The sequence below is a fragment of the Drosophila suzukii genome, chromosome 3 (assembly GCF_043229965.1).
Source record: "Drosophila suzukii chromosome 3, CBGP_Dsuzu_IsoJpt1.0, whole genome shotgun sequence".
Classification (NCBI taxonomy): Eukaryota; Metazoa; Arthropoda; class Insecta; order Diptera; family Drosophilidae; genus Drosophila; species Drosophila suzukii.
In genome coordinates, this window is record NC_092082.1 from 71,672,901 (window position 1) to 71,697,883 (window position 24,983).

Sequence of the window (24,983 nt, forward strand, 5' to 3'; positions counted from 1 at the left end):
ATTTGGCGAAACTGTGATTAAAAAACCGCCAAAAAATGTAAAATTTTAGATTTTTTATTTATGCCATTTTTTGCAAAAATAGATGACGCAATTCTTCAAAAAAATGCGAAAATTGGTCAAAAAATAAATTTTACCCTAACTGATTGCGATCGTTAGCTTAGAAAGCAAGCTGCTCAAAACAGTCGGTCTTTTAACTCTACGCCTTGATTTGGCGAAACTGTGATTAAAAAACCGCCAAAAAATGTAAAATTTTAGATTTTTTATTTTTGCCATTTTTTGCAAAAATAGATGACGCAAACCTTCAAAAAAATGCGAAAATTGGTCAAAAAATAAATTTTACCCTAACTGATTGCGATCGTTAGCTTAGAAAGCAAGCTGCTCAAAACAGTCGGTCTTTTAACTCTACGCCTTGATTTGGCGAAACTGCGATTAAAAAACCGCCAAAAAATGTAAAATTTTAGATTTTTTATTTTTGCCATTTTTCGCAAAAATAGATGACGCAACCCTTAAAAAAATGGGAAAATTGGTCAAAAAATATATTTCCCCTTAACTGATTGCGATCGTTAGCTTAGAAAGCAAGCTGCTCAAAACAGTCGGTCTTTTAACTCTACGCCTTGATTTGGCGAAACTGTGATTAAAAAACCGCCAAAAAATGTAAAATTTTATAATTTTTTATTTATGCCATTTTTTGCAAAAATAGATGACGAAACCCTTAAAAAAAATGCGAAAATTGGTCAAAAAATAAATTTTACCCTAACTGATTGCGATCGTTAGCTTAGAAAGCAAGCTGCTCAGAACAGTCGGTCTTTTAACTCTACGCCTTGATTTGGCGAAACTGTGATTAAAAAACCGCCAAAAAATGTAAAATTTTAGATTTTTTATTTTTGCCATTTTTTGCAAAAATAGATGACGCAAACCTTCAAAAAAATGCGAAAATTGGTCAAAAAATAAATTTTACCCTAACTGATTGCGATCGTTAGCTTAGAAAGCAAGCTGCTCAGAACAGTCGGTCTTTTAACTCTACGCCTTGATTTGGCGAAACTGTGATTAAAAAACCGCCAAAAAATGTAAAATTTTAGATTTTGTATTTTTGCCATTTTTTGTAAAAATAGATGACGCAAACCTTCAAAAAAATGCGAAAATTGGTCAAAAAATAAATTTTACCCTAACTGATTGCGATCGTTAGCTTAGAAAGCAAGCTGCTCAAAACAGTCGGTCTTTTAACTCTACGCCTTGATTTGGCGAAACTGTGATTAAAAAACCGCCAAAAAATGTAAAATTTTAGATTTTTTATTTTTGCCATTTTTTGCAAAAATAGATGACGCAAACCTTCAAAAAATGCGAAAATTGGTCAAAAAATAAATTTTACCCTAACTGATTGCGATCGTTAGCTTAGAAAGCAAGCTGCTCAAAACAGTCGGTCTTTTAACTCTACGCCTTGATTTGGCGAAACTGTGATTAAAAAACCGCCAAAAAATGTAAAATTTTAGATTTTTTATTTTTGCCATATTTTGCCAAAATAGATGACGCAAACCTTCAAAAAAATGCGAAAATTGGTCAAAAAATAAATTTTACCCTAACTGATTGCGATCGTTAGCTTAGAAAGCAAGCTGCTCAAAACAGTCGGTCTTTTAACTCTACGCCTTGATTTGGCGAAACTGTGATTAAAAACCCGCCAAAAAATGTAAAATTTTATAATTTTTTATTTATGCCATTTTTTGCAAAAATAGATGACGCAAACCTTCAAAAAAATGCGAAAATTGGTCAAAAAATAAATTTTACCCTAACTGATTGCGATCGTCAGCTTAGAAAGCAAGCTGCTCAAAACAGTCGGTCTTTTAACTCTACGCCTTGATTTGGCGAAACTGTGATTAAAAAACCGCCAAAAAATGTAAAATTTTAGATTTTTTATTTATGCCATTTTTTGCAAAAATAGATGACGCAATTCTTCAAAAAAATGCGAAAATTGGTCAAAAAATAAATTTTACCCTAACTGATTGCGATCGTTAGCTTAGAAAGCAAGCTGCTCAAAACAGTCGGTCTTTTAACTCTACGCCTTGATTTGGCGAAACTGTGATTAAAAAACCGCCAAAAAATGTAAAATTTTATAATTTTTTATTTATGCCATTTTTTGCAAAAATAGATGACGCAAACCTTCAAATAAATGCGAAAATTGGTCAAAAAATAAATTTTACCCTAACTGATTGCGATCGTCAGCTTAGAAAGCAAGCTGCTCAAAACAGTCGGTCTTTTAACTCTACGCCTTGATTTGGCGAAACTGTGATTAAAAAACCGCCAAAAAATGTAAAATTTTAGATTTTTTATTTATGCCATTTTTCGCAAAAATAGATGACGCAATTCTTCAAAAAAATGCGAAAATTGGTCAAAAAATAAATTTTACCCTAACTGATTGCGATCGTTAGCTTAGAAAGCAAGCTGCTCAAAACAGTCGGTCTTTTAACTCTACGCCTTGATTTGGCGAAACTGTGATTAAAAAACCGCCAAAAAATGTAAAATTTTAGATTTTTTATTTTTGCCATTTTTTGCAAAAATAGATGACGAAACCCTTAAAAAAAATGCGAAAATTGGTCAAAAAATAAATTTCCCCTTAACTGATTGCGATCGTTAGCTTAGAAAGCAAGCTGCTCAAAACAGTCGGTCTTTTAACTCTACGCCTTGATTTGGCGAAACTGTGATTAAAAAACCGCCAAAAAATGTAAAATTTTAGATTTTTTATTTTTGCCATTTTTTGCAAAAATAGATGACGCAAACCTTCAAAAAAATGCGAAAATTGGTCAAAAAATAAATTTTACCCTAACTGATTGCGATCGTTAGCTTAGAAAGCAAGCTGCTCAGAACAGTCGGTCTTTTAACTCTACGCCTTGATTTGGCGAAACTGTGATTAAAAAACCGCCAAAAAATGTAAAATTTTAGATTTTTTATTTTTGCCATTTTTTGTAAAAATAGATGACGCAACCTTCAAAAAAATGCGAAAATTGGTCAAAAAATAAATTTTACCCTAACTGATTGCGATCGTTAGCTTAGAAAGCAAGCTGCTCAAAACAGTCGGTCTTTTATCTCTACGCCTTGATTTGGCGAAACTGTGATTAAAAAACCGCCAAAAAATGTAAAATTTTAGATTTTTCATTTTTGCCATTTTTTGCAAAAATAGATGACGCAAACTTTCAAAAAAATGCGAAAATTGGTCAAAAAATAAATTTTACCCTAACTGATTGCAATCGTTAGCTTAGAAAGCAAGCTGCTCAAAACAGTCGGTCTTTTAACTCTACGCCTTGATTTGGCGAAACTGTGATTAAAAAACCGCCAAAAAATGTAAAATTTTAGATTTTTTATTTTTGCCATTTTTTGCAAAAATAGATGACGCAAACCTTCAAAAAAATGCGAAAATTGGTCAAAAAATAAATTTTACCCTAACTGATTGCGATCGTTAGCTTAGAAAGCAAGCTGCTCAAAACAGTCGGTCTTTTAACTCTACGCCTTTATTTGGCGAAACTGTGATTAAAAAACCGCCAAAAAATGTAAACTTTTATAATTTTTTATTTATGCCATTTTTTGCGAAAATAGATGACGAAACCCTTCAAAAAAATGCGAAAATTGGTCAAAAAATAAATTTTACCCTAACTGATTGCGATCGTTAGCTTAGAAAGCAAGCTGCTCAGAACAGTCGGTCTTTTAACTCTACGCCTTGATTTGGCGAAACTGTGATTAAAAAACCGCCAAAAAATGTAAAATTTTAGATTTTTTATTTTTGCCATTTTTTGTAAAAATAGATGACGCAAACCTTCAAAAAAATGCGAAAATTGGTCAAAAAATAAATTTTACCCTAACTGATTGCGATCGTTAGCTTAGAAAGCAAGCTGCTCAAAACAGTCGGTCTTTTAACTCTACGCCTTGATTTGGCGAAACTGTGATTAAAAAACCGCCAAAAAATGTAAAATTTTAGATTTTTTATTTTTGCCATTTTTTGCAAAAATAGATGACGCAAACCTTCAAAAAATGCGAAAATTGGTCAAAAAATAAATTTTACCCTAACTGATTGCGATCGTTAGCTTAGAAAGCAAGCTGCTCAAAACAGTCGGTCTTTTAACTCTACGCCTTGATTTGGCGAAACTGTGATTAAAAAACCGCCAAAAAATGTAAAATTTTAGATTTTTTATTTTTGCCATATTTTGCCAAAATAGATGACGCAAACCTTCAAAAAAATGCGAAAATTGGTCAAAAAATAAATTTTACCCTAACTGATTGCGATCGTTAGCTTAGAAAGCAAGCTGCTCAAAACAGTCGGTCTTTTAACTCTACGCCTTGATTTGGCGAAACTGTGATTAAAAAACCGCCAAAAAATGTAAAATTTTATAATTTTTTATTTATGCCATTTTTTGCAAAAATAGATGACGCAAACCTTCAAAAAAATGCGAAAATTGGTCAAAAAATAAATTTTACCCTAACTGATTGCGATCGTCAGCTTAGAAAGCAAGCTGCTCAAAACAGTCGGTCTTTTAACTCTACGCCTTGATTTGGCGAAACTGTGATTAAAAAACCGCCAAAAAATGTAAAATTTTAGATTTTTTATTTATGCCATTTTTTGCAAAAATAGATGACGCAATTCTTCAAAAAAATGCGAAAATTGGTCAAAAAATAAATTTTACCCTAACTGATTGCGATCGTTAGCTTAGAAAGCAAGCTGCTCAAAACAGTCGGTCTTTTAACTCTACGCCTTGATTTGGCGAAACTGTGATTAAAAAACCGCCAAAAAATGTAAAATTTTAGATTTTTTATTTTTGCCATTTTTTGCAAAAATAGATGACGCAAACCTTCAAAAAAATGCGAAAATTGGTCAAAAAATAAATTTTACCCTAACTGATTGCGATCGTTAGCTTAGAAAGCAAGCTGCTCAAAACAGTCGGTCTTTTAACTCTACGCCTTGATTTGGCGAAACTGCGATTAAAAAACCGCCAAAAAATGTAAAATTTTAGATTTTTTATTTTTGCCATTTTTCGCAAAAATAGATGACGCAACCCTTAAAAAAATGGGAAAATTGGTCAAAAAATAAATTTCCCCTTAACTGATTGCGATCGTTAGCTTAGAAAGCAAGCTGCTCAAAACAGTCGGTCTTTTAACTCTACGCCTTGATTTGGCGAAACTGTGATTAAAAAACCGCCAAAAAATGTAAAATTTTATAATTTTTTATTTATGCCATTTTTTGCAAAAATAGATGACGAAACCCTTAAAAAAAATGCGAAAATTGGTCAAAAAATAAATTTTACCCTAACTGATTGCGATCGTTAGCTTAGAAAGCAAGCTGCTCAGAACAGTCGGTCTTTTAACTCTACGCCTTGATTTGGCGAAACTGTGATTAAAAAACCGCCAAAAAATGTAAAATTTTAGATTTTTTATTTTTGCCATTTTTTGCAAAAATAGATGACGCAAACCTTCAAAAAAATGCGAAAATTGGTCAAAAAATAAATTTTACCCTAACTGATTGCGATCGTTAGCTTAGAAAGCAAGCTGCTCAGAACAGTCGGTCTTTTAACTCTACGCCTTGATTTGGCGAAACTGTGATTAAAAAACCGCCAAAAAATGTAAAATTTTAGATTTTTTATTTTTGCCATTTTTTGTAAAAATAGATGACGCAACCTTCAAAAAAATGCGAAAATTGGTCAAAAAATAAATTTTACCCTAACTGATTGCGATCGTTAGCTTAGAAAGCAAGCTGCTCAAAACAGTCGGTCTTTTATCTCTACGCCTTGATTTGGCGAAACTGTGATTAAAAAACCGCCAAAAAATGTAAAATTTTAGATTTTTCATTTTTGCCATTTTTTGCAAAAATAGATGACGCAAACTTTCAAAAAAATGCGAAAATTGGTCAAAAAATAAATTTTACCCTAACTGATTGCGATCGTTAGCTTAGAAAGCAAGCTGCTCAAAACAGTCGGTCTTTTAACTCTACGCCTTGATTTGGCGAAACTGTGATTAAAAAACCGCCAAAAAATGTAAAATTTTAGATTTTTTATTTTTGCCATTTTTTGCAAAAATAGATGACGCAAACCTTCAAAAAAATGCGAAAATTGGTCAAAAAATAAATTTTACCCTAACTGATTGCGATCGTTAGCTTAGAAAGCAAGCTGCTCAAAACAGTCGGTCTTTTAACTCTACGCCTTTATTTGGCGAAACTGTGATTAAAAAACCGCCAAAAAATGTAAACTTTTATAATTTTTTATTTATGCCATTTTTTGCGAAAATAGATGACGAAACCCTTCAAAAAAATGCGAAAATTGGTCAAAAAATAAATTTTACCCTAACTGATTGCGATCGTTAGCTTAGAAAGCAAGCTGCTCAAAACAGTCGGTCTTTTAACTCTACGCCTTGATTTGGCGAAACTGCGATTAAAAAACCGCCATAAAATGTAAAATTTTATATTTTTTATTTTTGCCATTTTTCGCAAAAATAGATGACGCAACCCTTAAAAAAATGCGAAAATTGGTCAAAAAATAAATGTCCCCTTAACTGATTGCGATCGTTAGCTTAGAAAGCAAGCTGCTCAAAACAGTCGGTCTTTTAACTCTACGCCTTGATTTGGCGAAACTGTGATTAAGAAACCGCCAAAAAATGTAAAATTTTAGATTTTTTATTTTTGCCATTTTTTGCAAAAATAGATGACGCAACCCTTCAAAAAAAGCGAAAATTGGTCAAAAAATAAATTTTCCCCTAACTGATTGCGATCGTTAGCTTGGAAAGCAGCTGCTCAAAACAGTCGGTCTTTTAACTCTACGCCTTGATTTGGCGAAACTGTGATTAAAAAACCGCCAAAAAATGTAAAATTTTATAATTTTTTATTTATGCCATTTTTTGCAAAAATAGATGACGAAACCCTTCAAAAAAATGCGAAAATTGGTCAAAAAATAAATTTTACCCTAACTGATTGCGATCGTTAGCTTAGAAAGCAAGCTGCTCAAAACAGTCGGTCTTTTAACTCTACGCCTTGATTTGGCAAAACTGTGATTAAAAAACCGCCAAAAAATTTAAAATTTTATAATTTTTTATTTATGCCATTTTTTGCAAAAATAGATGACGAAACCCTTCAAAAAAATGCGAAAATTGGTCAAAAAATAAATTTTACCCTAACTGATTGCGATCGTTAGCTTAGAAAGCAAGCTGCTCAAAACAGTCGGTCTTTTAACTCTACGCCTTGATTTGGCGAAACTGCGATTAAAAAACCGCCAAAAAATGTAAAATTGTAGAATTTTTTATTTATGCCATTTTTTGCAAAAATAGATGACGCAACCCTTAAAAAAAATGCGAAAATTGGTCAAAAAATAAATTTTCCCTTAACTGATTGCGATCGTTAGCTTAGAAAGCAAGCTGCTCAAAACAGTCGGTCTTTTAACTCTACGCCTTGATTTGGCGAAACTGTGCCATTTTTCGCAAAAATAGATGACGCAACCCTTCAAAAAAATGCGAAAATTGGTCAAAAAATAAATTTTTACTTAACTGATTGCGATCGTTAGCTTAGAAAGCAAGCTGCTCAAAACAGTCGGTCTTTTAACTCTACGCCTTGATTTGGCGAAACTGTGATTAAAAAACCGCCAAAAAATTTAAAATTTTAGATTTTTTATTTTTGCCATTTTTTGCAAAAATAGATGACGCAAACCTTCAAAAAAATGCGAAAATTGGTCAAAAAATAAATTTTACCCTAACTGATTGCGATCGTTAGCTTAGAAAGCAAGCTGCTCAAAACAGTCGGTCTTTTAACTCTACGCCCTGATTTGGCGAAACTGTGATTAAAAAACCGCCAAAAAATGTAAAATTTTAGATTTTTTATTTTTGCCCTTTTTTTGCAAAAATAGATGACGCAAACCTTCAAAAAAATGCGAAAATTGGTCAAAAAATAAATTTTACCCTAACTGATTGCGATCGTTAGCTTAGAAAGCAAGCTGCTCAAAACAGTCGGTCTTTTAACTCTACGCCTTGATTTGGCGAAACTGCGATTAAAAAACCGCCAAAAAATGTAAAATTTTAGATTTTTTATTTTTGCCATTTTTCGCAAAAATAGATGACGCAACCCTTAAAAAAATGGGAAAATTGGTCAAAAAATAAATTTCCCCTTAACTGATTGCGATTGTTAGCTTAGAAAGCAAGCTGCTCAAAACAGTCGGTCTTTTAACTCTACGCCTTGATTTGGCGAAACTGTGATTAAATAACCGCCAAAAAATGTAAAATTTTAGATTTTTTATTTTTGCCATTTTTTGCAAAAATAGATGACGCAAACCTTCAAAAAAATGCGAAAATTGGTCAAAAAATAAATTTTACCCTAACTAAATGCGATCGTTAGCTTAGAAAGCAAGCTGCTCAAAACAGTCGGTCTTTTAACTCTACGCCTTGATTTGGCGAAACTGTGATTAAAAAACCGCCAAAAAATTTAAAATTTTAGATTTTTTATTTTTGCCATTTTTTGCAAAAATAGATGACGCAAGCCTTCAAAAAAATGCGAAAATTGGTCAAAAAATAAATTTGACCCTAACTGATTGCGATCGTTAGCTTAGAAAGCAAGCTGCTCAAAACAGTCGGTCTTTTAACTCTACGCCTTGATTTGGCGAAACTGTGATTAAAAAACCGCCAAAAAATGTAAAATTTTATATTTTTTATTTTTGCCATTTTTTGCAAAAATAGATGACGCAAACCTTCAAAAAAATGCGAAAATTGGTCAAAAAATAAATTTTACCCTAACTGATTGCGATCGTTAGCTTAGAAAGCAAGCTGCTCAAAACAGTCGGTCTTTTAACTCTACGCCTTGATTTGGCGAAACTGTGATTAAAAAACCGCCAAAAAATGTAAAATTTTATAATTTTTTATTTATGCCATTTTTTGCAAAAATAGATGACGCAAACCTTCAAAAAAATGCGAAAATTGGTCAAAAAATAAATTTTACCCTAACTGATTGCGATCGTTAGCTTAGAAAGCAAGCTGCTCAAAACAGTCGGTCTTTTAACTCTACGCCTTGATTTGGCGAAACTGTGATTAAAAAACCGCCAAAAAATTTAAAATTTTAGATTTTTTATTTTTGCCATTTTTAGCAAAAATAGATGACGCAAACCTTCAAAAAAATGCGAAAATTGGTCAAAAAATAAATTTTACCCTAACTGATTGCGATCGTTAGCTTAGAAAGCAAGCTGCTCAAAACAGTCGGTCTTTTAACTCTACGCCTTGATTTGGCGAAACTGCGATTAAAAAACCGCCAAAAAATGTAAAATTGTATATTTTTTATTTTTGCCATTTTTCGCAAAAATAGATGACGCAACCCTTAAAAAAATGGGAAATTGGTCAAAAAATAAATTTCCCCTTAACTGATTGCGATCGTTAGTTTAGAAAGCAAGCTGCTCAAAACAGTCGGTCTTTTAACTCTACGCCTTGATTTGGCGAAACTGCGATTAAAAAACCGCCAAAAAATGTAAAATTTTATAATTTTTTATTTATGCCATTTTTTGCAAAAATAGATGACGCAACCCTTCAAAAAAATGCGAAAATTGGTCAAAAAATAAATTTTACCCTAACTGATTGCGATCGTTAGCTTAGAAAGCAAGCTGCTCAAAACAGTCGGTCTTTTAACTCTACGCCTTGATTTGGCGAAACTGTGATTAAAAAACCGCCAAAAAATTTAAAATTTTAGATTTTTTATTTTTGCCATTTTTAGCAAAAATAGATGACGCAAACCTTCAAAAAAATGCGAAAATTGGTCAAAAAATAAATTTTACCCTAACTGATTGCGATCGTTAGCTTAGAAAGCAAGCTGCTCAAAACAGTCGGTCTTTTAACTCTACGCCTTGATTTGGCGAAACTGCGATTAAAAAACCGCCAAAAAATGTAAAATTGTATATTTTTTATTTTTGCCATTTTTCGCAAAAATAGATGACGCAACCCTTAAAAAAATGGGAAATTGGTCAAAAAATAAATTTCCCCTTAACTGATTGCGATCGTTAGTTTAGAAAGCAAGCTGCTCAAAACAGTCGGTCTTTTAACTCTACGCCTTGATTTGGCGAAACTGCGATTAAAAAACCGCCAAAAAATGTAAAATTTTATAATTTTTTATTTATGCCATTTTTTGCAAAAATAGATGACGCAACCCTTCAAAAAAATGCGAAAATTGGTCAAAAAATAAATTTTACCCTAACTGATTGCGATCGTTAGCTTAGAAAGCAAGCTGCTCAAAACAGTCGGTCTTTTAACTCTACGCCTTGATTTGGCGAAACTGTGATTAAAAAACCGCCAAAAAATGTAAAATTCTATAATTTTTTATTTATGCCATTTATTGCAAAAATAGATGACGCAACCCTTCAAAAAAATGCGAAAATTGGTCAAAAAATAAATTTTCTCTTAACTGATTGCGATCGTTAGCTTAGAAAGCAAGCTGCTCAAAACAGTTCGTCTTTTAACTCTACGCCTTGATTTGGCGAAACTGTGATTAAAAAACCGCCAAAAAATGTAAAATTTTAGATTTTTTATTTTTGCCATTTTTTGCAAAAATAGATGACGCAACCCTTCAAAAAAATGCGAAAATTGGTCAAAAAATAAATTTTTCCCTAAGTGATTGCTATTGTTAGCTTAGAAAGCAAGCTGCTCAAAGCAGTCGGTCTTTTAACTCTACGCCTTGATTTGGCGAAAATGTGATTAAAAAACCGCCAAAAAATGTAAAATTTTAGATTTTGTATTTTTGCCATTTTTGGCAAAAATAGATGACGCAACCCTTCAAAATAAATGCGAAAATTGGTCAAAAAATAAATTTTTCCCTAAGTGATTGCTATTGTTAGCTTAGAAAGCAAGCTGCTCAAAGCAGTCGGTCTTTTAACTCTACGCCTTGATTTGGCGAAACTGCGATTAAAAAACCGCCAAAAAATGTAAAATTTTAGAATTTTTTATTTATGCCATTTTTTGCAAAAATAGATGACGCAACCCTTCAAAAAAATGCGAAAATTGGTCAAAAAATAAATTTTCCCCTAACTGATTGCGATCGTTAGCTTAGAAAGCAAGCTGCTCAAAACAGTCGGTCTTTTAACTCTACGCCTTGATTTGGCGAAACTGCGATTAAAAAACCGCCAAAAAATGTAAAATTTTAGAATTTTTTATTTATGCCATTTTTTGCAAAAATAGATGACGCAACCCTTCAAAAAAATGCGAAAATTGGTCCGAAAATAAATTTTTCCTTAGCTGATTGCGATGGTTAGCTTAGAAAGCAAGCTGCTAAAAACAGTCGGTCTTTTAGCTCTACGCCTTGATTTCGCGAAACTGCGATTAAAAAACCTTTAAAAAATAGTATTTCGGTTACCCATATAATTAATCAAAAAATATGAATTTCCTACACCAGGGTTAGCAAAAAAAATGCTCGCTTTCGGGATCCCCAAATTGGCAGTGTCCCCAACCATAATTTTGTAGTTGGCCAACTTTTTGCGACTTTTATTCCGCGGGTCTTTTGTTGGCGGCTGCTGGGGATGCTGGCTCTTACTACACGTAATGTTCTCTCATGTTGCAAAACGATTTGTTGGAGCCAAGATTTATGAACTTGTTCCCACTGACAGCCGACAGTGGTTAAGGTAACACACACGGCAATCTGTGCGCCTTTTTGTGTGAGTGTGTGTGTGTGTCTGCGTGAACATGCCGCCTAATTAGAAGATTTTAATTATCTGTTTTCAATCAGCTTCCATTGAGATAATGATAATGCTGCTGTAGTCTTGTTCGGACTTCGGGATCTCTCTCGGCCCCCGTTTATTTATTTTGTATATTTTTTTTGGTACTACCTTTTAAGCCAAAATGCTGTTGACATTTCGCTGGCATCGGCGGCTTTGGACAGGAATCAGAATGGGAAATTCGGCAAGGTGTTGTTGGTATCGCGGCCACGCGCATGCTGCCAATAAGCGCTGTCAAAGTGTCCTAAATCGATTAGAATTGATTTTGAAAGGACCGCTGACAGGCCCAAACGGACCCGCGAGCAATCATCCTCGATACAATGGCGCGGATTACAGTTGTCTGTCGTGTTCTATGGACTTGCCACTCCCAATCCATTCCACTCCATTCCAATCCACGACCCAGGTCCCATCCATGGTCCCTGGATCGGAAAATGGGATGGGGGTACGAAACCCCTATACCCACCATCTCGGTTGCGTGTTTAAGGCCAAACGGAGAGGCGATGTTGCTGTCATTGACGATTTATGTCAACTGGTCGCGGCACAATATTCAAATTCTTTGCATTCACTCATCACTTGTCGCCGGCGAGCCGCCTGTCCTCGCCGCTCATGAAAGTCAGGGGTGTCCCTCGAGGGGGTTCAGTTTGGGGATCAATGTTTACCTAAGCATAAAACAATGACTTCTTAGTAATACTTTTAAACTCATATTAGCCCTATTTATTTTGTACGGTTATCCCACCATTGGAATTCAGAGTTCCAGGGTTAAAATGTATTCAAAAACGTAGTATTCTCTCGATTAAGCTTGAGGATCATAAATAAATGAATTATTTAAATTATTTTATTTATTTTATACATAATCGTTCGTTTAATGTGTAAATTCTTAACAATTCTTGCCGGAGTTTTCGATTAAATATTCACTTAACAGACTTTTGCAGTTTTTACAGTAAGAAAGTGGTTTGATTTTTAAGACCCCCTTAAGAACAACTCTTGTTTCTACGCCCTTGTAGAACGACGAATGCTTTGAACTTTTTAACCGCTGAGTTGAAAAATAATGGGACACAAAATACCTGAGAGGGTTGCTTAAGACTAAGAGATCTGAATTTATTTTCAATGCAATAAATATCCAAACAAAATGATAGTATTTGAAATGACTAAAATGTAACCTAACATGACATTTTAAGAAATTTTGCAAATGAGTTTTAATTATCTCATTATTACCCCTTTAAAACTCTTTAAACCACCCCCTGGGCAGCATTTCCCCCAACCGTACCAAAGCGCGCCTCCACCTAGTTAACTCGCAAATTGAATTCAAAATCAAAATTTATTTAACTCTAATGGATTTGGCAACCTGAGTGGTTGCCCCGCCCCCGAAAAAGGGACGCTGGTCGGTCCTTCTTATCGGCATTCTGGCGTATACTGAAGGTTAGCTGGTGGGTTTTGGATATCTGGATATCTGGTGGACGGTTCGCGCGTTTTCGCCACGCCGGTTGCCTTGATTTGACAGGATTCATTGTCTCCGCCACTTCAGTGACTTCAAGCTTACGCGCGTTCGAGTTCGCGTTCCCCGTCTTGGCCTTCTGGAGAAACCTTCCTGAGAGTTTGAGAACCTGAGCTGGATGCGTATTGACAGTTTAAATGCGTCCATCACTTTGGCTGAGGATGAACTCGGGCCGCGGCTGACGCTGACGGAATTCATTTAAATACATTTCGGCCCAAGGGGCCAGACAGGCCCAAACGCATTGTTATCGCCGAGGTTTAGGGCACTGAGAAAATTTATTATTAAAATATTAAAATTCTGGTTTGGATTTTACTAACGTGGATTTAGGCATTTTCTTTAAATTCAGTGTTCTTATATTCCATATTTGTACATTTATTTAAACAAGAGACTTTTGCGAGTTGTCACAGAAATCAGTGATAAGGTGTCTAAAAGTATGCAATGATAAAAGGATAGACCGCATTTTGTAATGAGTTTATCGAAGTTTCGAACCCAAAGTATTTTACTGCATACTTTTGCACATTTTTATATGTGATTTTAAGACCATTGTAATACCTTAGCTTTCTTCTTTTACCTTTTTTTAATTCAATCTTACTTCGATTGTAATTTGAATCAAGTGATTTTAAAATATATAAAATAAAAATATTTCGACACTTTTCTATCTAGCAATCTTATATAATATGCAATCTTTCAATACACTATGAATAGCCTTGGATCTTACAGACTTACCCCAATTTTTTTCCCAGTGAAGTGGGCAGTAAATTGGGCCGCGTCAGGGCCAATCGAATGGAATTTATATGCGGCGCATTTTCGTGGCCTTTGATTGACTTGTGTCACTTTGTCTCATTTGTCAGACGAACGCCTTCGACCAGCCGGGATGATGGGATTCCTGGATGGCTGGCTGCTCATCATCCCTCCTCCGATCCTGGCGCTTAAGTGTCAGGTGTCTCACTTCGGGCCACTCAATTGAAATGTTCTGGCGGATAATTCGAGGACGAGGGCCCAGTTCTTTGTGGCAACTAAATGACACGAGGCTGCATTCAAATGCCCATCAAGTTGTTACACAGTCGAGCGGGCAGCGCGTATCCTTTTGGGCAATATCCTGCCGCAAAAGCCCAACTCTCGAACATGGGATTTATGACAGCTGAATGGAGGGTGGTGGCCACACAAACATACATATACATATAAGGATGGGCCAACGGAAATGTCCTGCCTGCTAACCGGAGATATGTTTCATATCCGCAACACGCTGGCCAACTAACGTGCTAGAGAGACTTCCACATTCGCACTCGGATTACCATTGCCATGTCCTCCATTCACTCTCGAATTGAATGCCCGTGACAGCCAAGATTTGTTTGTTTGCCCACATTCAGACGGGCTAGTCCTGGTCGTGTTCCTAACCCAAAAGGGTTCCACACATTCAGATAATAATACCACACGTCTGATTGAAGCGGGCCTCCATTGGCATGTCCTTCAATCCGCCTGACAGCCGCAAACTTTTATCCCCCTTGGATCCTCGGATCGCCTGGCTTTGTATCTGGTTCCATTGATTCCCTTGATTCTACTGATTCCATTCCTCCTCCTCCTGCCGCTGTTAACATGGCCATTAATAATTGTTGGCTGCAGAAGCTCTGGCCAACTAAAGTGTTCAAAGTCCTTGCCGCCTTTGCCCGCCGGGCCAAGTGCAATTATTAACCGAAATGCTGCAATTGTAGCCGCTGGCAGAGATCTCATTGTCCAGCTTGATCATTCACAGATGATTCAGGAAAATAAAACGAAAGATAGGATAAGGATTGCAGAGATTACAGTCAATTTAAAATATATTGAGAATGCTATTTTAGTTAAAAGATTTTGAGCAACAACTTCTTGAAAATCGAGTTATTATTTTGTTGTACATCTATAAAATATTGGTTTTAAAATTCTATTCATCCTATATAAAATTTATGATATAATATAAGAAATCCCAAAAAACCCTTGTGTCATAAATAAAAGAGTACAAAGTGGAAGTAGAAATTTTAAAAAAACCATGATTTAAAAAAAAATATTTTTAAATGTTTCACAAACAATATGATGATCATACGGAATGAACAGATTTCTGAGTTTAGTTGATTTAATTCGTTTCCTTAGTTCCTTAAATCAAATAATATGTTGCATTGTTTAAAATCATAAAATTTAAAAGGTCTTTGTAGAAAAGCTTTGCTCTTTGCAGATTTTTTTCCTAAGATTATAGCTTATTTCCTGCCGCAGTTAACTTGCTGTTGCCCACATAAATATCAGATGAATGAATTAACATATCAAGATCGGCCGAACCCATCCGCGTAGCCCCGAAAATGCCTCGTTTCGTGTTGCAGCCTTGATTTAGATAATGCAAAACGCCTGACCGCCAGTCGTCGCCGACTACTTGTTGCAATTATGATTGCGCCAGAAGTTTTGGTGGCCAGCTGCCTCTTGGAGTCGCCGATCTCGGAACGCCCAGAGGTGTAGCCAGCTCGATGGCAAATTGAAAGCCAAATGCAACTGGCAAAGACGCCCCCGAGCTCACGCCCATGCGATTGTTGCAAGTTGTAAAGTGCACAGAAAAAAATATTACTAATTAAGGGATTTCTTTATATTTAAAACAAAGCATATACAAAGTATATTTTACACATTTTAAGATACAGATTTTAACATAGTACATTGATATAGCTCTTTTAAAACATTCCAATTTTTTAAAAAGAATGTTCTTTAAGCTAAATAATGGAAAAAAGGAATTCGAGGTATAGGTATCGGTAAAATATATTCTCAGCGAATCTTATTGGAAAATTACTTCCATCAACATTTTGTAAAAATAAAATACAAATTGTTTTTAATAAAAGTTAAAGTATAAGGATGGGGAAAGCTTTACAAATGTTATCAAATTAATTGTAGTTGCAATTTACTAAGATTCCAGATTGAAAACTATGTATATCATTTACTGTTTACATTAGCAATGTTTTTGAAAAGTATAAATAATATTTTACCTATCAAATATATGTTTTTCTGTGTGCAGAACTGGGAGCTTGGTATTTGCCACAATTGCCTGGCACTTTGTAACTGTCGGCGGCTATTAAGCGACTCATTTTTCGCCATGGTTCTCTATGTGGGCAAATGCCCCACTGGCTACCGATTGGGATTCAGATGCGGATTCGGATGCAGCCAGAGATGCAGATACAGCTGCGGCAGCTGTAAGCCCGTGAGCCGAGGGAAAAGGTTGCGTAATTTGGTCGAGAGCGGCGGAGTTTTTGATTTCCTTCAAATTGGCAAGCGTCGCACAATCAGGCGGTCAGAAAATGCAGAAAAAGCTGAAAGGCCAGGCGATCGGATGGCCCCTCTTCATCGGCCAATGGCCCCTTGAATTGAATTCAAATTTCAATGCAATTTTGCATATCCAAGCGCATTATAGCCGCTTGCCAACTTACTTCCCAGCGAGCCAAAAGCCTCATTCTCGTTTTTAGCCTCGGCATCAGCACAAAGCCTATTGAACTGTGGCCCATTCGGGCTTTTGATGTGCCGCCAGTCTTAGCCTTTAGCCAGCTTTTCGGCCTCGGTCGGCCGCCTTTGTGTCCTGATGTCCACCATTTTGCCAACTTGCCGCTCAATCTCAACTGCAACTGAATTACGCAGAATGGATCTGCAAAGGAGAAGGGGCATCAATGCACTGGGGGAAATAGGAATGATTAACAAACTAAAATCTTAAAGAAATAACAGATAAGTATTGACACCTTCACAACCCTTGAAGTCCCAAATCCCAAGAAATAGAATTTTCCTAATTTAGAACAAGAAGAAATATTGCATACAATTTTCTACGGAAAACATAAGGGTGCCCCACAGATCATAGCTTTCTAAAAGTACCCAGTGACCGAAATATTATACAATTTGTATTGCCTACTTTTAGCCACATATACAAATGTATTTAAAATCGTAGGAATTTTTGGGACACCCTCGTTTATTTTACTTAGATCTCATATAACATAAAGAAAATGATTTCTTGAAATTAAAATAGCCTTATATAAGCATATAAATTATGTACCCGAAAAACCAAAAATCACCTTACAAGAAAATGTCTTCTATATTACTATTTTAAAAATGTTTGTTCTATTATTTCAAGTAGCCTCACAGACTTTAGAATTATTTTGCAGTGCTCCTGAGAAGGTGGATGCAACTAAGCTGCTCACCAAGATGGACTGAACGTCAGGGGCACTGCGACATCAGCCTGGGATTGGGAAGTTGGGAACTGCGGATTGGGGAGCTGTTCGTTCGGCTTTTTTTATTCGTGGAATCAGAATATTGACATTTTTTCAACGGCGACAACAACAGCACAGTGAACATTTGCTACATTTCGCTGGCTCCCAGTGTTCGGATCGGTTCTTGGCCAGAACAGAGCGAGAACAATGGCCAAGATGTGCCAGAGTGGGCAGGCATCATGTGGCGACGACAATCGCATCAGCCTCCAGCCTCCATTCGGAGGTCTTCCAGCTCCAAAATCCCATCCCCATCCCTAGTCCCTAGTCCCAGGACCTGATCGGGTAGCATTATTGCATCGGGGCACTTGGGCTTTGGTTCCGCTTTCGGCCTCGTTTAATGCCGCCAATTGAGGGAAGTTTTTCAGCCGCAATTGGGGGAGCGACAGAGATGGAACTGGCAAGATCTGTGTTCCTCCTGCTCCTGAAAGTGTCCCCATCAGGTGTGTGGGTCTGTGTTCTGGGCAGCAATGTGGGTAAGGCTAGCGAGACTCAGGAAATGAGCTACGTTTTACAAGGTGGCAAGGTTCTAGACGCAAGCTCATCAAAAACCATCCAAAATTTTCATTAACATTGGACATTCTAAAATCGTTTTCACAATACAATGATGTGGATACCATGTTTCTTTTTTTATTTACATAAGGATCTGCCTACGCAAGATAAGAAAACAATTAGAATCTCAATGAAATAAGTGTGTAAAAACTCAAAAAATATTTTTAAAACAACTTAATCCGAAGTGCCAAATTTTTTAATATTTCCTAATTTTAAATTGACCTTTATTAGAAATTTCTTGTAAACCTTTTTATCAATTTCAATATTTTAGGACACAAGTTGTAAATTGTAAAAATACTTACGGTTTTCAACAGAAATCAAAAATTAATTGACATTTCTAGATAATTAACTTGAGGCTCATAACATTGTCTAACACTTTTCAAAGCTGTCAAGATATCAATAAAAATTCCGTTAGATAATACAAATAATAATTTTTCAGGTTTGTTTAGTTAATAGATGGTTTTTATATTTATAAATGCAATTGTTAAAGCTGTCATTAGGTAAATAAATATTTTGCAAATACGTAAATAATCCTGAAAAATTGTTTATTTCATATATGGACTTATACATTTTATTGCTATGACTAAAGAGCCTGTCAAAGCCAGAAATATGTTTAACTACCTAATATATTATCAAATTTGTCATATTAGGATGCTTTTAACCTCGTCTACTTAAGATTACTGAGATGTATGGGTTATACCCTGACTGTAGGGTGCATCCAGCAATTGCCGACAAAAGTGCAGGGGGCACTCCTCGGGCGAGGGAACTTTGGGCATCATCGGCAGCCATCTATGTGTGTCCCTCGTTTCGATCCCCAACCGCGGTGGCTACCAGGATGCGATGGACTGGATGCCGGGCTGCTGCTGCTGGTCAATGGAGTCATGTCCATGTTATAAGCACTTAATCTGATCGGCCCTCGACTGCCGAAGCCTTTGTTTCTCCGCCCGGCGATCATCCTCTTTTTCTTACTTGTTTTTCGTATTTGAATCTTGTTTATTTTTTTTATTTTCCTTCAGCTGAAATCGCGGCTAAATAATTTGGCGACTTTTGGCCTGGAAATCAGACTAATTTGTTGCTGGCTATTGGCCAATTAATCATCATCAATTAAAAGCATTTGACTGAAAGCCTTCAAGCCATCGAACCGAACCCTACTCAAGATGTCTATCTGTCTAGGGAGTTTCCTTGGGGATCTGGAACTGGAAGCAGGGATACGATGTGTGCAGGATGTTGAGGAAGTCGTAAATCCCCTAACAGTTTTAACTTCCCCCTCCCCCCACTTTCCCCCGTGTTTTATTAGTATTAATTTGTGTCTGGTTTGCTGGGTTCTCTATCTTTTTTCTCCTTGTTTTTGGTTCTATATACAAACTGCGGTAGGTTAATGGCTGACTCAAGTGGCCAGGAAAATGCTTTCACTTTTGGATTGTGCTACGGATTTGGACGCCGATTTGGGTACGGATTTGGACCACACACACACTTATTCAGCCACACAGGCTATCAAAATATTTAGAGAAAGGCGGGAGAAAGAAAGAGAGATTGTCAGGGTCGCAGGCCAAAGTGAAAGCGGTAGTCAAATTTTTATGGACTTGCCCAGCAGGAGCTAACTAATCCGAGGTCGGTGCTCGAGATGCTCAAGATGCTCGATCCTAAAGATGCTCGAGGTACTCAGATACTCAGATACTCAGATGCTACGATCCTCAAAAGATATATCCTCACAATTGACTTTGCGGCAGGGGCACAAAGGCAAATCCGCTGCGACAACTGCGACATCGACAATGACAGACGTCTTGCGGGCCTTTAGCGCATTATTTCACTCTCCGCTCCGGCCTTTTGCATTTGCATACGGCTAAAACCAAGAGGAAATACAAAAGCCAAAAGGCAAAAAGGCGAAAAGCCGATGCCGCTTGGCCATTTCGTCATGCTTGATTGTTGAGTGCCTCCTTTTATGAGCTGATCTCTGGCCAGGCCCGGCTCCTGAAATTCGTAGAAAACGCCACAAGACACACATTGTATCGCCGCACAGTGGTTGCGAAAAACTGAAACCAAAATCCAGATCAGGTCAGCTGGGGGTGTTATTAGGCGATTACGAAAGGTGCCATCGGGGAACAAAAGATTGAGATGTGTGGCAGCTGAAAGTGCGAATTTGCATGGTGATCTTTGTAAAAATCCCTTGTGGTTGGGTTACTTCTTACGTTTTACAGACCATTTCTCATGACAGTTTTGAATTTACTGAATACCATTTAAAGTTAAGAGTTCCCTAGAAATAAAGTAACCTCTTTCCCGTAATTTCATTTTATTTTGCCTTTAATAAGCATTATTTGGCTTTTTATTTTGACTTGCTAGATAATGACAAATAAGTTAAAAATAATATTTTAATATATTTTAGTTTATCCTATAATTTCCCTTTATAATCAACGAATATCAAACTAAATGATAAAATATTTTTAAAAATTTTTCAGCTTTATGTTTCAAAAATAGAATGCTTTATGTTTATTTTAAGGATAGTTTAAAATATCTTTTAAATTTTTGAATTATTATTACATTAAATAAAAGGAATTCAACTAATTATTATGATTATAATTTTTTGGCTCAACATTTTTAATCAAATAAATGTAAGCACCTTATGTTAATATTGATTCAATGTTGCTGACAATTTCTTACTAATTATTTTAAAATTCAAACCACTGTATCTGCTTAGGTCCTACTAAGTTCTCCCCCCTATCTTCATCATCCAATTGCCCAAATAAGGTGCAACAATTGCAGCGGCAGTAGCTGCTCTTGCCACCGTTGCAAGTTGCAAGTTGCAACTGCAGCAGCAGCAGCAACAGAAATTGCAACTGAAGCTGCTGCGGAGACTGCCTTGCCGGCAAGTCTTTTGTTTTTGATGAATGATTGCAATTTATTTGTATTGTTGCATTGCTGGCATTCATCGCCAATTGCATTTTTGATTATGTGAACTTATTTCCGCCGACCCGATGGCATCAAAAGGCGTTTTGCCGACAATGCAAAACACACTCACTTCCCTTTTTTCTGCTGCCCCCAAATCGATACATATATTTTTCTCAGTATCTCGATTTTCTTCGATTCGGTTCGGTTTGGCGGTTGGATTGCCGTTGTTTGTTTATTTATTTACATTTGAAAGTCCGCCAAGCTTCTTGCTCATGTTGTTTTTAAGTGGTGGCGCCAATGGCCAAATCGAATGGAATGGGATTCAGATTCAGAATCAGAATCAGATTCAGATTCTTATTCCGAACGCAGGGTCTGTGCACTGAATGCATGGCGCAAACGCTTTGTTTAAACATAAATTTTTCATTTTTTTAAATCAATAAAGCTGAAAGCGCCAGAGCCAAAGCCAAACAAAGCCACGAGACCCGGGGGAAATATATTTATACCACACAAAAACACACTCCCCCGACTGGCTGTGTATTTGGTTTTCTAATTGAGCTTGACTGGAATTAAATAAATAAACAAACCGAAATGATTCCATTCCTGCATATCGATGCGATGCTCGTCATCATCGCTCCTCGTTTGGTGGCCATCATCATCTTGATTTTTGGTCTTGTGGCAAACATAAACACCGAAATGCTACAAATTAGCCAGAGGGAAGAACACAGCATTCAACATCCAGAGAAAAACAATCCACAGCCCTTCGAACATGATGGATTTGCTGATCAACTGATGAGATGACTACCTCTTCGTCTGGCAGTCCAAAAATGTTTAATGCCACGCCATATATCTTCCAAAGAGTTGGGTTTCGCGGGCTGTTTAGTTTATGGTTGTCAATGGGCGATTTGTCATGGGGCCAACTATAAATTGGCTGAAAACTGAAAACGATTAGGAAACGAGGGTATAATGATTAAGATCTAATGCTGTCGAAGAAAAGTGCCAAAAATACACAAAAGTAGTGATTATTTATTAATATATTCACTTCGACAGTTGTTTACATTTTAAAAATATTTTAAACCAGTTTACTCCTATTTTTGGCATTTTAGAGATGTAAATTCGAATTAAATTCATAAATAATCTTTTATTGTTTAGAATAAATATTAGATAAATATTACATAAATAGATTTTTGTATAATATTGCCTATAAACAACTTGTATCAGTTCTATTCTATTCTTTCTTTTAATATGTAAATTTCAATATGTGAATTGATTAAACAAATATTGTAAACAAATTATAATATTCTTTAAGGTTGATTCAAGATTAGCATTAAACCATGTCTTATATATATATCGCATTTTAATAAAAGGGAAATAAATTAAGCTGTTATTTATTCAGATTTGCATGTACCAACATTTTAAAATAGAAAAAGAGGGCCTAAAAGTATAATGTCATAAGGAAAAATGTGTGAAATAGTATCAAAAATATTTTCAGGTCATTGAAAAATTTCTGAGCTCAAAATAAGTTGGTAAATTAAATTGTAATAAAGTAATCCAACTCGGATAAAATAGTTTAAATGCACTTGATACATAATTCATGTCTTTATGATGTGAGCTCCCTTCTAAAGTCTATAATTTTATAGATATGACCACTTTTCGATGCCAAAGCCTCTTCATTCCCACTCATTGCCACTCGAAGTACAGCCAACTCTTTTTTTTGACAGCAATTAACTGTCAGCTGTGCACTTGATACCACAGAACATGTAGGAAAAATTCCACTCGGATCGTTGGGATCGAAATGCCATAATCATAGCGTAACGTTTATATGAGCAATTTATCAATTTTTCAGCGCCAGGGCATTTATCAGATAATTGCTGTTTGCACACAACGCACAACAAAAACCGCAAAATCATCAGTTGAGTTTCGGTTACTTGGGGCCACGAAATGGCAATAACAATGAGAACAGGCCGGTTAATTGGCCCAGAGAGCGGCTAACTGACAGCTAAATTGCCATATCGCATTGCAATTGGCTTGAGGGAGCGGGTTTCGGTTATGGTCAGGTTAAGTAAACCCAGTAAACCCAGTAAACCCCTTTCGCTCCCTTTCCACTTGGCCCACAACTGTCAAAGTTGATTCAAATCGCCTCAAAAAGTCGGTGTATTTGATTTGATTTAATTCGATTTGTGGCCAATACTGATCTGCACTTGTTGCTCCAGCTTTTTTTATTATTCATTTTAAGTTCATTTAAAGTTTTTCTTATTTTTCAATACAAAATGGCCACGCCTCTTCAACGAAGCAACAGCCAATGGCAGCCATCGCCATATTTGAAAAGAGACGGCTATATGTCGAGGGTAAGAAAGAGAGGCAGCATAGCCACCACCAAATGCAGTGGGTGAATATATTCGTGTTTTTTCCTCCTTTTCTTTCCATTTTTCTCTAGTGGTAATCACTGGGGTACAGCCAACGGCCGCTTGGGGCGCCACTCTTCAATTAACCCTGGGAATGAATATAAATTTATATACGTATATTTAAAAAGGTAAGCCACGTGGGTGTAGATTACCAGTATTACGGGGGAGTGGCCAGAGTCGAAAAAAAGAAATGCCTTGGCGAAAATATTTAAGTGCTGTCAATCAAAAGCGTTGACAAGTGGCCTCCCCCTTTCTCCTACTTTTCCAACCAACTGAAATTGCAGCCTGTTACGTGGGGCATTTTAAAATTAACTACTTGAGATGTGTTTTGAGCGATAAGAGCGCTTACACGAATGCTTACCAGCCCGATGATTAATTACCAGACCAGCAGCAGCAAAAAAAAATTGAAAAAAAAATAAACAACTCTGCGGGGCCAAAGAATATGGCAGGCAGCTGGCTTTTTGCCTTTGTTTTCCTCTGCGAGACCCGTCTAAATTAACTTGCTAGCCAAAACAGCGAAAAAGCCGCGAGTGCAGTGCAATGCAGCAAATGTCTGTGGCAACATGACGACAACGTTAAGGGCCCACCGATGACCGTCTGAGAACGGAAAACTGCAGACTCAAGGGGGTTTTCCTCTTCTTGGGGCGAAAGGCGGGGGCCTCGAAACATGCAAAAAATGTTACGCCATTTAGCAGAGGGCCTTTAAGCCGTAACTACCCCGAAAAAATAGGGTCAACACTTGCCGTTCAAGTCGCTAAGTTGACGCGCACGGGGACGGAATAATAGCTGGGGAAATAGGGCTACTTAAACCAAATCATACCATATATCATAATAGCCAATATCGTAAAAACTTAGGGAAATATTATTTTTTTCCCTCATTGATTTTATATTTAAATCTGAGGTCTCTAACTACACCTTCTTTAAACAAAATACCTTTTCCTATTTGTTTATTTTTGTGAGTCTTAAAAAAATACATTTGTTTAGTATTTATTAAGTTAGAAGAAAAATATTTAAGCTATCGATGTGACACCATGATATAGGTATATTTAAAAGGTTTTCTAGCTCTAGGTATACCACAATGGATTTTTGACTTTATTTAATTGGGTTTCCTTTTTGTAACTTTTACTGAGTTTTGGTTAATACTTTGTTGGTTTACAAAATACTTACAATTTTTAAATACTTAATTTTGAAAACAATATTATAAAACCTACACAAAAATAAACCTATGTAGTAATTATACATTGAACCTTAAAATATATAAATATAATGATGAAAACTTAAAAGTAACATGAAATAAGTCAATAAATGATTGATCTATGAATTTTCATATTACATTTTAATAAATAAACCTATAGAGTAATTATACATTAAGCCATAAAACAAATAAAATCTAATGCTGAAAACTTAAAAGTAAATGATTGATCTTTGGATTTTCCTTTTATATATAAACTTTTAACTAAAACAGGAGGTTCTTTCACAAAATTATACATGAAATTATAAGATCTATTATAATTGTCCTATAATTTTAAAACTCTTTAAACTAAGATCTTAACCGATCCGCTCCTGTGGCCAAGACTTGTGGCCATTGTTGCGTGGCGAAGGCTCATTGGCCCAAGTCGAAGCCCAGGCCCGAAACCAAGCCCAGCTATATAGCTATATATTAGACCTCTGTAGAGGGGGTGTTTGGAAGGGGGTC

General features: G+C 36.0%; 1 long non-coding RNA gene across 1 annotated transcript; it reads right to left on the bottom strand.

Annotated features, from left to right (window-relative positions):
• Positions 1-23,078: 23,078 nt before the first annotated feature.
• LOC136117107 (uncharacterized) lies at positions 23,079-23,898 on the bottom strand. The gene is made up of 2 exons (XR_010654401.2): positions 23,440-23,898; positions 23,079-23,375 (listed from the first exon to the last, which is right to left on the bottom strand). It is a non-coding gene; the product is annotated as an uncharacterized lncRNA (long non-coding RNA).
• Between the last annotated feature and the right edge of the window lie 1,085 nt (positions 23,899-24,983).